We start from the raw sequence: 12,423 nt of genomic DNA, 5'->3' as shown, positions 1-12,423 counted from the left end.
ACTAAAGCTAGATAGCAACTTAAGCAGCTGCTTAGTCAGTAGCACGATGTGAAAGTTCTCTTTAGGCAGATACGGAATACAAGATCCTAAACACAAGGCATATTTCTGCAAGATATATTCATCTCAACATAGAATGACAACACAGGATAAAGCCATTTGTCTCAACTGGTCTATGCCAGCATTTATGCTCCATACCAGCCTCCCCTAACCATGTTTTATCAAACCACATCAGCATTATCTTTTATTCATTTCTCCTTCACATATGTATCTAGCTTCCCCTTAAATCTATGGAGGTCTTGTGGTGCAGTGGGTAGCATCCCTTCCTCAGTCAGAAACTCTGGGTTTGAGTCCCACCAAGGAAGGAGCATTCATATCACAGCCAAACAGGTTGAGTATCAACCTGCAATTCCTTCTGACACACGTTAATGGCAGGCGGTAAAAGCGGAAGCCATGTGATGGAAAGAAAATTGGAGCCTCCACCATCACCATCCATAGCTCCAGACTGCAACAGGCATGTAAAAGCATATGTTGCTGCAGCAACTCAGACTCCCTGAGTGAACTGTAACACGCCACTCCTTCTGGCACCACGTTCAAAATTCTAATCACTTTTAGAATAAGGAAGTCTTTTTTCCCCTGAATTCCCTTATTGGTGACTACCTTCTAGTTATGGCCTCTTGTTTAGGACTTCTCACATGTGGAAACATCTCCTCTACCAACCTACTAAATCTCCTCACAATTGGAAAGATCCAGTCTGTTCAACTTTTGCTGATAATTATTCCCTCTCAGTTCTGATTGCGTCCTTATGAATCCTTATTGCACCTTATCCAGTGCCCCTATATCCTTGTCATGAGTTGGAGATCACAGCTGAGCACGGTACTTTAAATATAGTCTATCCAAGGTTCTACGCCAATTTAAAAAAATGTCTCTGCTTTTCAATTCTATTCCTTTACAAATGAACTCCAGCACTTTGTTTTCAGCTTTAATGGCCTTCTTAACTTGCATCTCCACTTTTAGTAATGTGTACAGTTACCCCTAGATCCCATTTAGACTTTTATCCAAGGAATTTTCAATCTTCTAATTCTTCTGACCAAACTGCAGTAGCTCCCACCCATCTATTGAATTTCCTCCCTTATTCGGACACTCATCCATGTTTTCTGGTAATTTGCTTTCCATTTGTGCAGCAGGCACATGGATCAGTTTTCTTGAATTACTTGTAAAATTCTCACTGTCGTGATGAATATAACCTGTGCGGGTGCGTTCTAAGTTTCAGGTCCACTACGATATGTTTTTGCCTAGCTGCTGAGCTTATGGTAACCACCAAGGAATTGACTATATGCTCGACTAGTCATAATGATCGTTTGGGGTTACCTTCCACATTGCAAATTGGCAGCCACCTTCACTCCCACACCAACATTGACCACACTTCGAAAGTAAGTCATTAGCCGTGAAACATTATGGGATGTCCCAGGGTGGGGTGGGGTGGCGGGCGGTGTTTAAGGTGCTATGAAAATGCAAGTTTGCTCTTCACCGGCCAGATCAGTCACTGTAACTGGATTCTACTGCATTTAAACATTGTACAGTATTATGATTATTTATTATCATTGTTACTAATAAAGGGGTGCTATTTTCATGGAACAGTTTTTCTGAGGGTGTCAACCCTTATGTAAATTCCCTGTGCTGATGTCACAAAGAGGTCGTTTATTGGTGTGTGCGTTTTAGTCTCATCCACACTGCGCTGTGAATGTGCCAACTAAATACTCTTTCCATGAAATGGCGCCCCTTTAAATTTATTGAGCCAATCATCTATGAGCCATGGATTATTAACCCTTGTGTTGCCAAAGCGCTTGCCACTTTGAAAAAAAAAGTTTTTTTTTAAGTTTACGCAACTATTTATGTATTTAACTATTTATGTATTTAACTATTTAAGTATTTAATTATTTATGTATTTAATGATTTATTTATTCATGTCACATACTTACGAGGTGCAAACATCACTGAAAGGGGCCGGGGTTTTGTGCTGAATTCCTGACAGCTCTGAACTATTTTTTTAAACGCCTTCATGGGGGTTTTTTTTTGTTGTTGTTGCAATGCATGGGTCACTTGAGAAATACAGTTTGGGGAATTGAGTGAATGTCGATATTGTAAATAAGGCACTACGCTGTATTCCAGCAATAATTCGATGATGCATGGCTTTCCTCCCTCTTCTAGTTTATGATATCTTTAACAAGAGAATGCAGATATTGACTGCAGTATTACTTAACAATGGAAATCAGGGATCTTGCAGAGGATGGAGCAAGCATCTGCGGGCAAAGCATTAAGTCGTCTTCCTTTGGTTACAGGATCTGTGTCAGGCTGCTGTTATGTGCTCTTTGCCACCCCCCCCCCCCGCCCCCCCCAACTGTTATGTCCATGGGAGATTTTGCGGAGGACATATGATTATTCACTCTCTCTGCTTTTCAGAAGTTAGGCTTTGCCAGGACATTTTGTAATCTGGTTTAATAATCTATTCACACTGTGAGCCCCTCACTAATCTCCCTGGTGTCAATTGGTGGGTTCGTACTATATAAATCTTTGCCCACTCCCCCTCCCGTCAATTTCTTCTGGTCTTAGGGCCAGGAGGAGGCCATTCAGCCCCTCAAACCTGTGCCAAGGCTCAGTTTGATCATGGCTAATTATATCTTAACTCCACCTACCTCCCTTGGCCTCTTAATACCTTTGCCTAAACAAAATCTATCAATCTCAGTTTTGAAATTTTCAACTGACCTCCCCCCACACCACCCCCAAGCTTCTACAGCTTTTTTGGAAGGGGTGGGGGTGGGTTGCAGGGTGGGGGAACAGAGAGTTGCCATTACCCTTTGTGGGAAGAAATGCTTCTTGACATCACCCCTGAACAACCTAGCACTAATTTTAAAGTTAGGCCCTTTTTTCCTGTACCCCACCCTACAAGGGCAAATGGTTTCTTTCCTTGTACCTCATCGATCCCATCAATCACCCTAAACACTTCCTGAAGTTGCTGACTTGAGTAGAATCTCATCCAAGCATCCACTCTTTGTGCCCGCTCCGGCGCAGTGAATCTAGGTGAACTATTTGACCTTAGGGGGCATCACAGCCAAGCACAGGTCCTATTTGCCGGTTAGCAATCAGCACAGGGACCCATGATTGATTTTAGAGCTCTGGCGCAGGACCATCAGTGGAATTCCTGGTACTGTCCCAGAGCAGCTAATCCAACACAGGGAGCAATTTAAACCTGGTATGTGAGAATCACTTCATTATCCAACATGAGCTCAGCTGCATCAGAAACTCCTTTGGCTTTTATAGTTTACTGCCCTCTAGTGGGAAACTGCCACAATTTTAACTGCTGATGCCATTGGTTTATAATGCAATAGATCTCACTGCAAAACCAGTTTTTAGAGATTTGCGTTTATTGTTACTTTAAATTTTATTTCCAACTTTTTTTTTGAACTGAGCTATAAGTACTGATTTGATTAGATTCAGCGTGTTACACGTTGTGGCTGAGTTAAAAAAAAACACAATTCATACTCATGTTGGCTGACCTGAATTTTAAAATTCTGACCCTTGTGTTCAAATCCCCCCAGGACCTTGGCCCTCCCTATCCCTGGAACCTCCGCCAGCCCAACAACCCTCCAATTCTGGCCCTTGTGCACTCCCCACATGCTTATCTCCACCATTGGCAGCCTTCAGATATCTCAGCCCTCAGCTCCGGGGAATTCCCTCGATATACCCCGCCACCTTTCTACCTCTTCTTTCAGATGCTCCTGAAAACCTACCTCTTTGACCAAGTGTTTGGCCACCTGTCCTCCCCCTTCAGTTCAGCGTTGGTTTTCTGTCTAATCATGCTCCTGTGAAGTACCTTCAGATGTTTTACTGGGTTAAAGGAAGCTATATAAGTGCAAGTTGTTTTTTAGGATGCAGATGATGCTGGCAAGACTGCATTTCTTTCCAACCATGTGTTAGCCTCATCCCTGCTTACCTCACACTGACTGCCCATGACTCAGTAATTTGCACCCCGTGGTGTCTTCTCTGTCCACTGCAGCAATCCCTATCCTATAATAGCAACTCTGCCAACCGCAACATGGGTGGGTGTCCCTCATAGCCCCTTCCCGCTCAGTTGCTGCAGTGGATCCAAGGAAATTGTCCTTGTTGTCCCTGGCACAAGGTAATCGGGTTGGGGAGTGGGTGGGGTGCGAACCTGAGTAAGGAGAGATGGGAGTGAGGGAGGTCTAAGGCAAGAGAGGCCTAAGGTTTTCTCATGGATGTTGTATATTTAATATGTCTCACAGCAATGCAGAAATGACACTTGTTTCTATTTTCTTATTATTCGTTCATGGGATGTGGGTGTCACTGGCTAGGCCAGCATTTATTGCCCATCCCTAATTGCCCTTGTGCAGAGGGCATTTAACAGTCAACCACATTGCTGTGGGTCTGGAGTCACATATGGGCCAGACCGGGTGAGGCCAGCAGATTTCCTTCCCTAAAGGGCATTAGTGAACCAGATGGGTTTTTATGACACTCGGCGATGTTTTCTAGGTCGTCATCAGGCTTTTTTAATTCCAGATTTTTATTGAATTCAAATTTCACCATCTGCCATGGTGAACCTGGGTCCCCCGAGCATTACCCTGGTCTCTGGAATACTAGTCAGCGACAATACCACTATGCCACCGCCTTTGAAAATATCTCTGCAATCACAAAATGTCTACACCATGCGTACAGCTTGGATTCTAGTAGCTTCTGCTTACTTTGCTCTCAGTCCACACCCAGGCTTAACGAATCAAGCACAGTGAGCATAGATCAGCTACCAGACTGACTTAATCAAACACAGGACAATTGAGCAGTTGAACACTGAAGTGGGGCCCATTAGAGGCACTCATGCTAGCCCTGACCCACAAAGTTCAAGAACACATATTTTCAACAGATTGCCTGACTGGCTTCCTTGCCGACTTAAAATAGCAGCCCACCAGATCCGGGCAAAAAAGATATTCCCTGAGTTGAAAGGTTTGTCTTATCAAGAAAGGTTGAACAGGTTGGGCTTGGAGTTTAGAAGAATGAGAGTTGACCTTGTTGAGACATGAGATTCTGAGGGGACTTGACAGAGTGGATGCTGAGAAGATGCATCCCCTTGTGTGGGAATCTAGAACTAGGGCACATACTTTGAAAATAAGGGGTTTTCCAGTCAGGGTGACCAACCATCCTCAATTTTATGGAGCCATCCTATAATTGAGGCAAACGTCCTGTGTCCTGGGTCTTTTGATGCCGCGACACTTTTTGTCTATATTTTCAAATCATCGCTTCGCAGGCTGCACCTGACCCTCTACTGCATGATTTCCGGGCTTCCTTGATTTGCATGCGTGTGCATTATGCTCTCCTCCTGGTGGCCCACCCCAATGGTCTGGGACCACCCGTCCCCCAACCCCTCCGCTCCTGCTCTGCGGATAGCCCCATCCCTGTCCCTACAGTTCTGTACGCCAAAATGTATCTTATTTTCTTTCCCCCAGACTTGGTCACCCTGCTCCCATTTAAGATGGGGACAAAGAGGAATTTTTGCTTTCAGAGGGTGGTTAGACTCTGGAATTCCCTTTTCTTTAGTGTGCCCTATGATTTTTTTTTCCCCTGGGAGTTTCTCACCGCCGTATCTTGGAGATCCATCTTCAATTAGGGCAATTCCAGGGCAAACCTGGAGGAGTTGGCAACCCTAGGTGGAGTAGGGTGAGGGGCAAAAAAAGAAAGATCTTGTATTTATATAGTATCTTTTCAGGATCTCAGAGTTTTTCTCAGGTGCTTTACAGCCAACGAAGATGCAGTCAGTTTGTGCACAGCAAGCTCCCATAAATAGCATTGCGACAATGACTGGATCATCCTGTTCCTTTAGTGATGTTGACCGAAGGATACATATTGTTCAGGACACTGGACACTAGTGTCATGGGGTAGAAAGGCCTTGGTTTAATGTCTCATCTGAAAGACAGAAGTGGCAGGGGGTTGGAATGGATGCGTGAAGCCTAGTTCAGGCCTATATAACAAGGCTAATGGTCACCATGATGACTGAGTAATAGCTCCTGTTTTAGAAGCCTGACTGACAGTGGGGGCAATTAGAACCTGAGAACCTCACCTATGGTAGATTGAGGTTGCAAGTTCCACGGTCTCTTGGTGAGGGGAAGGTGACAGCTCGGAGTGGAAGCAACAGATTTTCCCTACATAGCCCTGAAGCTTAAGGCCCAGTAAAAAGTGACCAAAATGCCTGCTGATGTATACATGGTGATATCTGATGGTTAGTCAATTTTTGTTCTATTCATTCATGGGATGTGGGCATCGCTGGCTAGGCCAGAATTTATTTCCCATCTCTAATTGCCCCTTGAGATGGTGGTGGTGAGCTGCCTTCTTGAACTGCTGCAGTCCCCGTGGTGTAGGTACACCCACAGTGCTGTTAGGTACGGAATTCCAGGATTTTGCCCCAGTGACAGCGAAGGGGAGGTGATATATTTCCAAGTCTTGCAGAGCATCTCCTAAAGGTGAGAACCAGAAATGTCAGGGGAGAGGAGGCGATGAGAGTGCTTCTTTGAGGGGATGGGGCGGGGGAGGTAAAGTGAGTTACTTCTCCTTTCATGATCAGGAATAAGACTCATGAAATTATTATTCATAAATTGTTACACTAAAAACTCCAGGAAAAAAACAGCAACTGAATAAAATGCTAAGTGAACAATTTTAACCCAGGATCAATATTGTCTGAAAGCACTAACAGCAATCTTCACAGAACCTGCATTAAAGGACATTATCCTATCTCCTGTTGTATGTGATGACCACAAATCATTTTATAGATTATAAGCTCAAAAACTATTTAAAATATATGGTTGAAAATAATAGAAACATTCAATCTAGATTTCTGAGTCTGATTCAGATGCTGTCATTAGCTTCTCTCTCTGTCATTTCTCTCTCATTCTGATATTCTCCTCTTTCCTCCATTCCTCCTCTCTTTACTATTCCCTCTCCCCATTCCTCATTATCTGACTCTCTTACTGTTATCCTCCCCTCTCTTCCCTGTTCTCTCTCTCCCCCACATTCTCTCTCCCTGCTATCTCTCCTCTGCATTCCCCATTTTCTCTCTCTCATTGCTATCCCCCTCTCTTTTGTCATTCTCTCTCATGCTGCTATCTTATCTCCCTTTCTCTGTTTTCTCCCACTCTCTTTGCTACCCTCCTCTCTCTCCTGTTCTCACCCACTCTCTGTCCCATCCCACTCTATCTCGTTTTCTCTCACTCTCTCTGATATCCTCCTCTCTCTCTTCCATTTTCTATTTATATAACTCACATAGCTGGCATTATAGTTAGTTTTAGAAAAAGTAATTTTGTATATAAAGCAAAAATGTATATTCTGCTGCATCAATTTATACTTGCACTCGGTTTTTATTGTACACTCCATAGTGTACAAGATGTACACAATTTCTGGAATTTTCCATACTATTTTATTCTTTATAAAGAAAACAGGATTTGAACACACAACTGTAGAAAGCACAATTGTACCAAACCTCTTTGCCAAACTTCAAAAAGGAGAATAAAGGATTTAAATATCTCTCTCCCTTGTGTTTATTTTGGTGTTTTTTTGACGCTGTTTCATGCGTTGGAATGAACCTGTTCTTCTTTATTACCTGGAGACTTGAGGGATCACAGTTCATGGTCATTGGGTCATGAGTTCATCTTGCGCTGGTTACTCAGGTACCTGTCCTGCCTGTTCTCAGAAAGGTTCCCCCTGAAGCACAGAATTTTAAAAAAATGTTTTAACCACCTGGATCAGGGCTTCCAAAGGAGTTCATCAACTTAGCACCAATAATTAACATGCAAGGTGGCAAGATTGGAACGATGGCTCATCTTAGCTCATCCATCCTGTGCGACCCCATAGTTCCGGTCCCAAACACACCTTCCAAATATCTCTTAAATTATTCTCGGACTTCCCATCCCCACTGTTGATTGCACCTCTTCTGTTATGTGCCCTATGTTCGTCCCTACCTGGCTTGCACCTGTTTTCCCCTTGTCGTCATGTCACAGTTTAATTTGTTCCAGATTCACCTTTTCTGCCTTGGTTTATTCATAGCAACCCGTCATGCAAAAAGGGGACCAATCTGTGAGGGTGCTTTTAATGAGCTCTCCAATTAGTCCCAATCCTTCACCTTTTCCTCACGGCCCTGCAGTTTTTTCCTTTTCAAGTATCGTCTATACCCAGTTCCTCTTTTGAAAGCTGCGATTGAATCTGCTTTTGCCATCCTTTCAGGCAGCACGTTCCAAGTCACAAAAAACCAACCGTGGAAAAATAAATTCTCATCTCCTTTCTGGTCATTTTGCCAATTATTTTCAACCTGTGTCCTCTGGCTGCTGGCCCTCTTGCCACTCTTATCTAAACCCTTCATTATAATAAATCCACACTTTCACTAAAGCCAATTTCTTTCAGCATTTCTTTGTAACTCTGATACTAACCTTGTGGATCTTCTGAGTCTCCTGTAGAAGTGGTTTAACCAATCTGCACCTCGGTTAAGTTCAATAGAAGCTTAAGAAACAGCAATTCATCTTTCAGTTAGGCATTTTACAGTCTTCAGAGACTGACTTCAAGAGTTTCAGGCCAGAACCTCTGCCTCTATTTGTTCAGGTAGCATCCACTGGTACTTCTAACTTTTGTCATTTACACCACCTCTGGGCCCACTTTCCCTGCCTCTGTAATTGTTTGAAATGTGTTCGATCTCAAAATTTTTCCAGTTCTGATGAAAAGTCATCAACCTGAAACGTTAACTCTGCTTCTCTCTCCACAGATGCTGCCAGACCTGCTGAGTATTTCCAGCATTTTCTGTTTTTATTTCAGGTTCCCAGCATCTGCAGTTATTCACTTTTGGATCTCAGCTGGCAAAATCTAACTGTCAATATAATTCATAGAATGGTTACAGCACAGAAGGAGGCCATTCAGCCCATCTTGTCTGTGGCGGCTGTCCAAAGGAGCAATTCACCTAGTGCCATTCTGCCCTCTTCTCCCCGTAATCCTGCAATTCTTCCTTTTCAGACAATAATCCAATTCTCCCCAGAATGCCTCGATTGCCTGGAACATTCACCACACTCTTGGGCAGTGCATTCTAGATCCTAACCACTCACCGCGTGATAAAGTTTTTTCTCATGTCACCATTGCTTCTTTTGCCAATTACCTCAAATCTGTGACCTCTTATTCTCGATCCTTCCACCGTGGGAACAGTTTCTCCCTATCTACTCTGTCCAGATCATTCATGATTTTGAATAACTCTATCAAATATCCTCTTAACCATCTCTTCTCCAAGGAAAACAGTCCCAGCTTCTCCAATCTATCTTCCTAACTGAAGTTCCTCATCCTTGAAACCATTCTTATGAACCTTTTCTGCATTCTCTCTTTCATTCAGCCTTGCTTTAAACAATAAAACTCAGTGTACACATCACACCCATTTGTAAGTCTTGGTATATTTACTTGTGTCTAACTATTTTTAAAAATCTATTACTTTTACCTGTTCTCTAATTGATGGGGAAATTAGTTATGATTTGTGATTGACACTGAGAAGTTACACCTGTAAAGTATTTCTATAAATATAAAACGTCCAATTTGTGAAACTGTCCATTTCATGAAATGGCCAGTCAAATTGCCCATTTCTTGAAATGGCCAGCCTACCCACACTGTTCATGAAACTGGCAGTTTGACCACCCAATTCATGAAATGGGCATTGAAAAACTTACCCAGCTCATGAAATGACCAACTTTTAGGAATGAAAAATAAAATTTCATTCACAAATGTACAATCTGCTTAATTCTGTTTACTGTCCTCATATGTTACATCCAGTATTATATCCAAACCATTCAGATATAGCTCATATTCATCAATAATTACAATACAGCAAAAACAAATAAACAATTCATACATGCATAATGTGCCTTTATTCAATGTACATTTCAGATTCATTGTGACATCCAAACATTTCAAATTCATTGGTTTATGTCCTGTTGTATTTCATTCAGGATCACACCCAAACCATTCAGATAGATTATACATCAATGTTTACAAAAAAGCAAGAATACAATTCATACATATTTAATATGCCAGCACCGGTCAACGTTGTCACAGGACTTGTGGCTGTGACAGGCATTGTTATTACAGCGGAGACCTGCTTTCACGCAGGAACGTCATCTTGATAAGCAGGTACTCCTGCAGTGACATCTCTGGAAGCCTTGTCCACCACAAACACTTTGAGCATGTACAATCTCACCAGGGCAGAGTTATTCTGGTGGAATGTCTTCTGCATTCAGTAACTGTACTGCACAAATTCAAACTGATTCCTGGTGAGTGTGCCTTTCACAATCCCCTTAGCTGTTCCAATGATGTAGCCAGTCCCATCTTTTGCCAGCACCACACCTATAACATTTGGTGAGTCACCTTTGCTGTGATCAAATGCAGACGCTGGAACAGCCATATTGTCTCCAACACCAACAGCCCGAACTGACCTTGTGCTGTGTGCCATCATCCGCTTGGCTTGCTGTGCATTGTCCTGGTGTATCACCTTCCTTACACATCTGGCAGGATGAAGTTCTTCATCAGGTTTAGGGTCATTTGTAGTGGATGATCCAGAAGCCTGCTCGGCATAACTCATGGAGGATGGTCCCGGGGATATCTCAGGATCGTTCATGCTGCATGATCCGGGGAATGGCTCAGGGTTGTCCATGTTGGGTAGTCCAGAGGCTGAATCAGAGTCATCTACGGTAGATGGTTCTGTTGCTCATTGCCCACTGAACAAAGTAGATGTCTTAGCTCCATTGAACACAGTTGTCACGCATCCAGGCCGATAGCTTCAGCTTCATGTCACCATTACTGAGTTCCATAGAGCCTTGACTCTGGGGATGTCTGGGGCGCCCATTGGCCAACACCAGTTCTTCCCAGAGTGTTGCCAGTTCATGGATGGCCTGTGCTGTGAACTCGCTTCCATTATCTGAGGGAAGAATATGTGGAGCTCTGACGTCTAGAAATTTGAGAAGCAGCTCCTGGACAACCTCAGCTGCTCTCTTAGATTTCAGAGGACGAATGACGTGGAATGTGGAACTTATATTAAATTTTACACCTTCCACCAATCACCATTGTGCCTTTATAGACATGGGGCTGAATCTTCCGTTCGGCTTGTGGGGGTGGGTCCCACACGCTGACATGTAAAATGACACGTGGTGATGTCGGGCGTGCGTCCCAATGTCACCACGCGTCATTCTGATCTTCAGTTCGGTGGGCGCGCACCGGAGTTGGCTGCACAACCACCAAACTGTCAAAGGCCTGTTAAGGCCATTAATCACCTAATTAAAGTCATTGGGCTGAATTTTGCCGTCGTCGAGCAGGGGGCGGGTCCCACACGCTGACATGTAAAATGACACACGGTGATGTCGGGCGGAAGTCCCGACGTCATCCCGCCCCCTTTAAATCTTCAGGAAGGTGGGGGGCTCAGCAAAATAAGCTGTGCGCCCGCCGACCTGTCAATCGAGGCTAATTGAGGCCATTGACAAGATTATTAAAACAATTAAAGGTCCAACCTCAAGGTTAACGGGCAGGCCTGAAGCCGGGGCGGGCAATGGAAGAAACATGAAACCTCATCCTCCAATGGGATGAGGTTTCATATAGGGTTTTAAACAGTTTAATAAAGTTTTAGTGTAACTTATAGTTAGTATAACTTAAGCCTTGTCTCCAGGGAGCAGACTCAGAGGGAGGAGCACCGGAGCGGTGAGTATAAATCTAGCTTACCTCAGGGATTCGTGGTCTTGTCTCCAGGGAGCAGACTCAGAGGGAGGAGCACCGGAGTGGTGAGTATAAATCTTGCTTACCTCGGGGATTTGTGGCCTTGTCTCCAGGGAGCAGACTCAGAGGGAGGAGCACCGGAGTGGTGAGTATAAATCTAGCTTACCTTGGGGATTCGCGGCTTTGTCTCCAGGGAGCAGACTCGGAGGGAGGAGCACCGGAGCGGTGACCTTGGGGCACAGAGTAACTGAAGCCAAAACTGAAAAAGTGACATCACAGGAAAGCTGTGACCTGATTGGTTGGTAGAAAATCTGCACCAAATTTGAAAAAAAAACACTTCAAAGCTAATTAATAGATTAATTAACTAAGTCAAGATGGCTGTAGCAGTATGATGTGGGAGCTGGCAGATCCCATTGCAATCCGCAGTGACCACAACTGCAGCAATTTTGGTTGCTGGAGGAGATCCAGCTCAGAATTGATGAGCTGGAGTCCGAGCTCCAGATGCTGAGGCACATCCGGGAGGGGGAGAGTTGCCTGGATGCTTTATTTCAGGAGGCGGACACATCCAGTGGATTAAGTACCTCAAATTCGGTCAGTGGTCAGGGTCAGCAGGGTGTGACTGCAAGTGAAGCAGGTAGAGGG

This window comes from Carcharodon carcharias, chromosome 14 (genome assembly GCF_017639515.1).
Source record: "Carcharodon carcharias isolate sCarCar2 chromosome 14, sCarCar2.pri, whole genome shotgun sequence".
Classification (NCBI taxonomy): domain Eukaryota; kingdom Metazoa; phylum Chordata; class Chondrichthyes; order Lamniformes; family Lamnidae; genus Carcharodon; species Carcharodon carcharias.
This window is presented reverse-complemented; position numbering follows the sequence as displayed.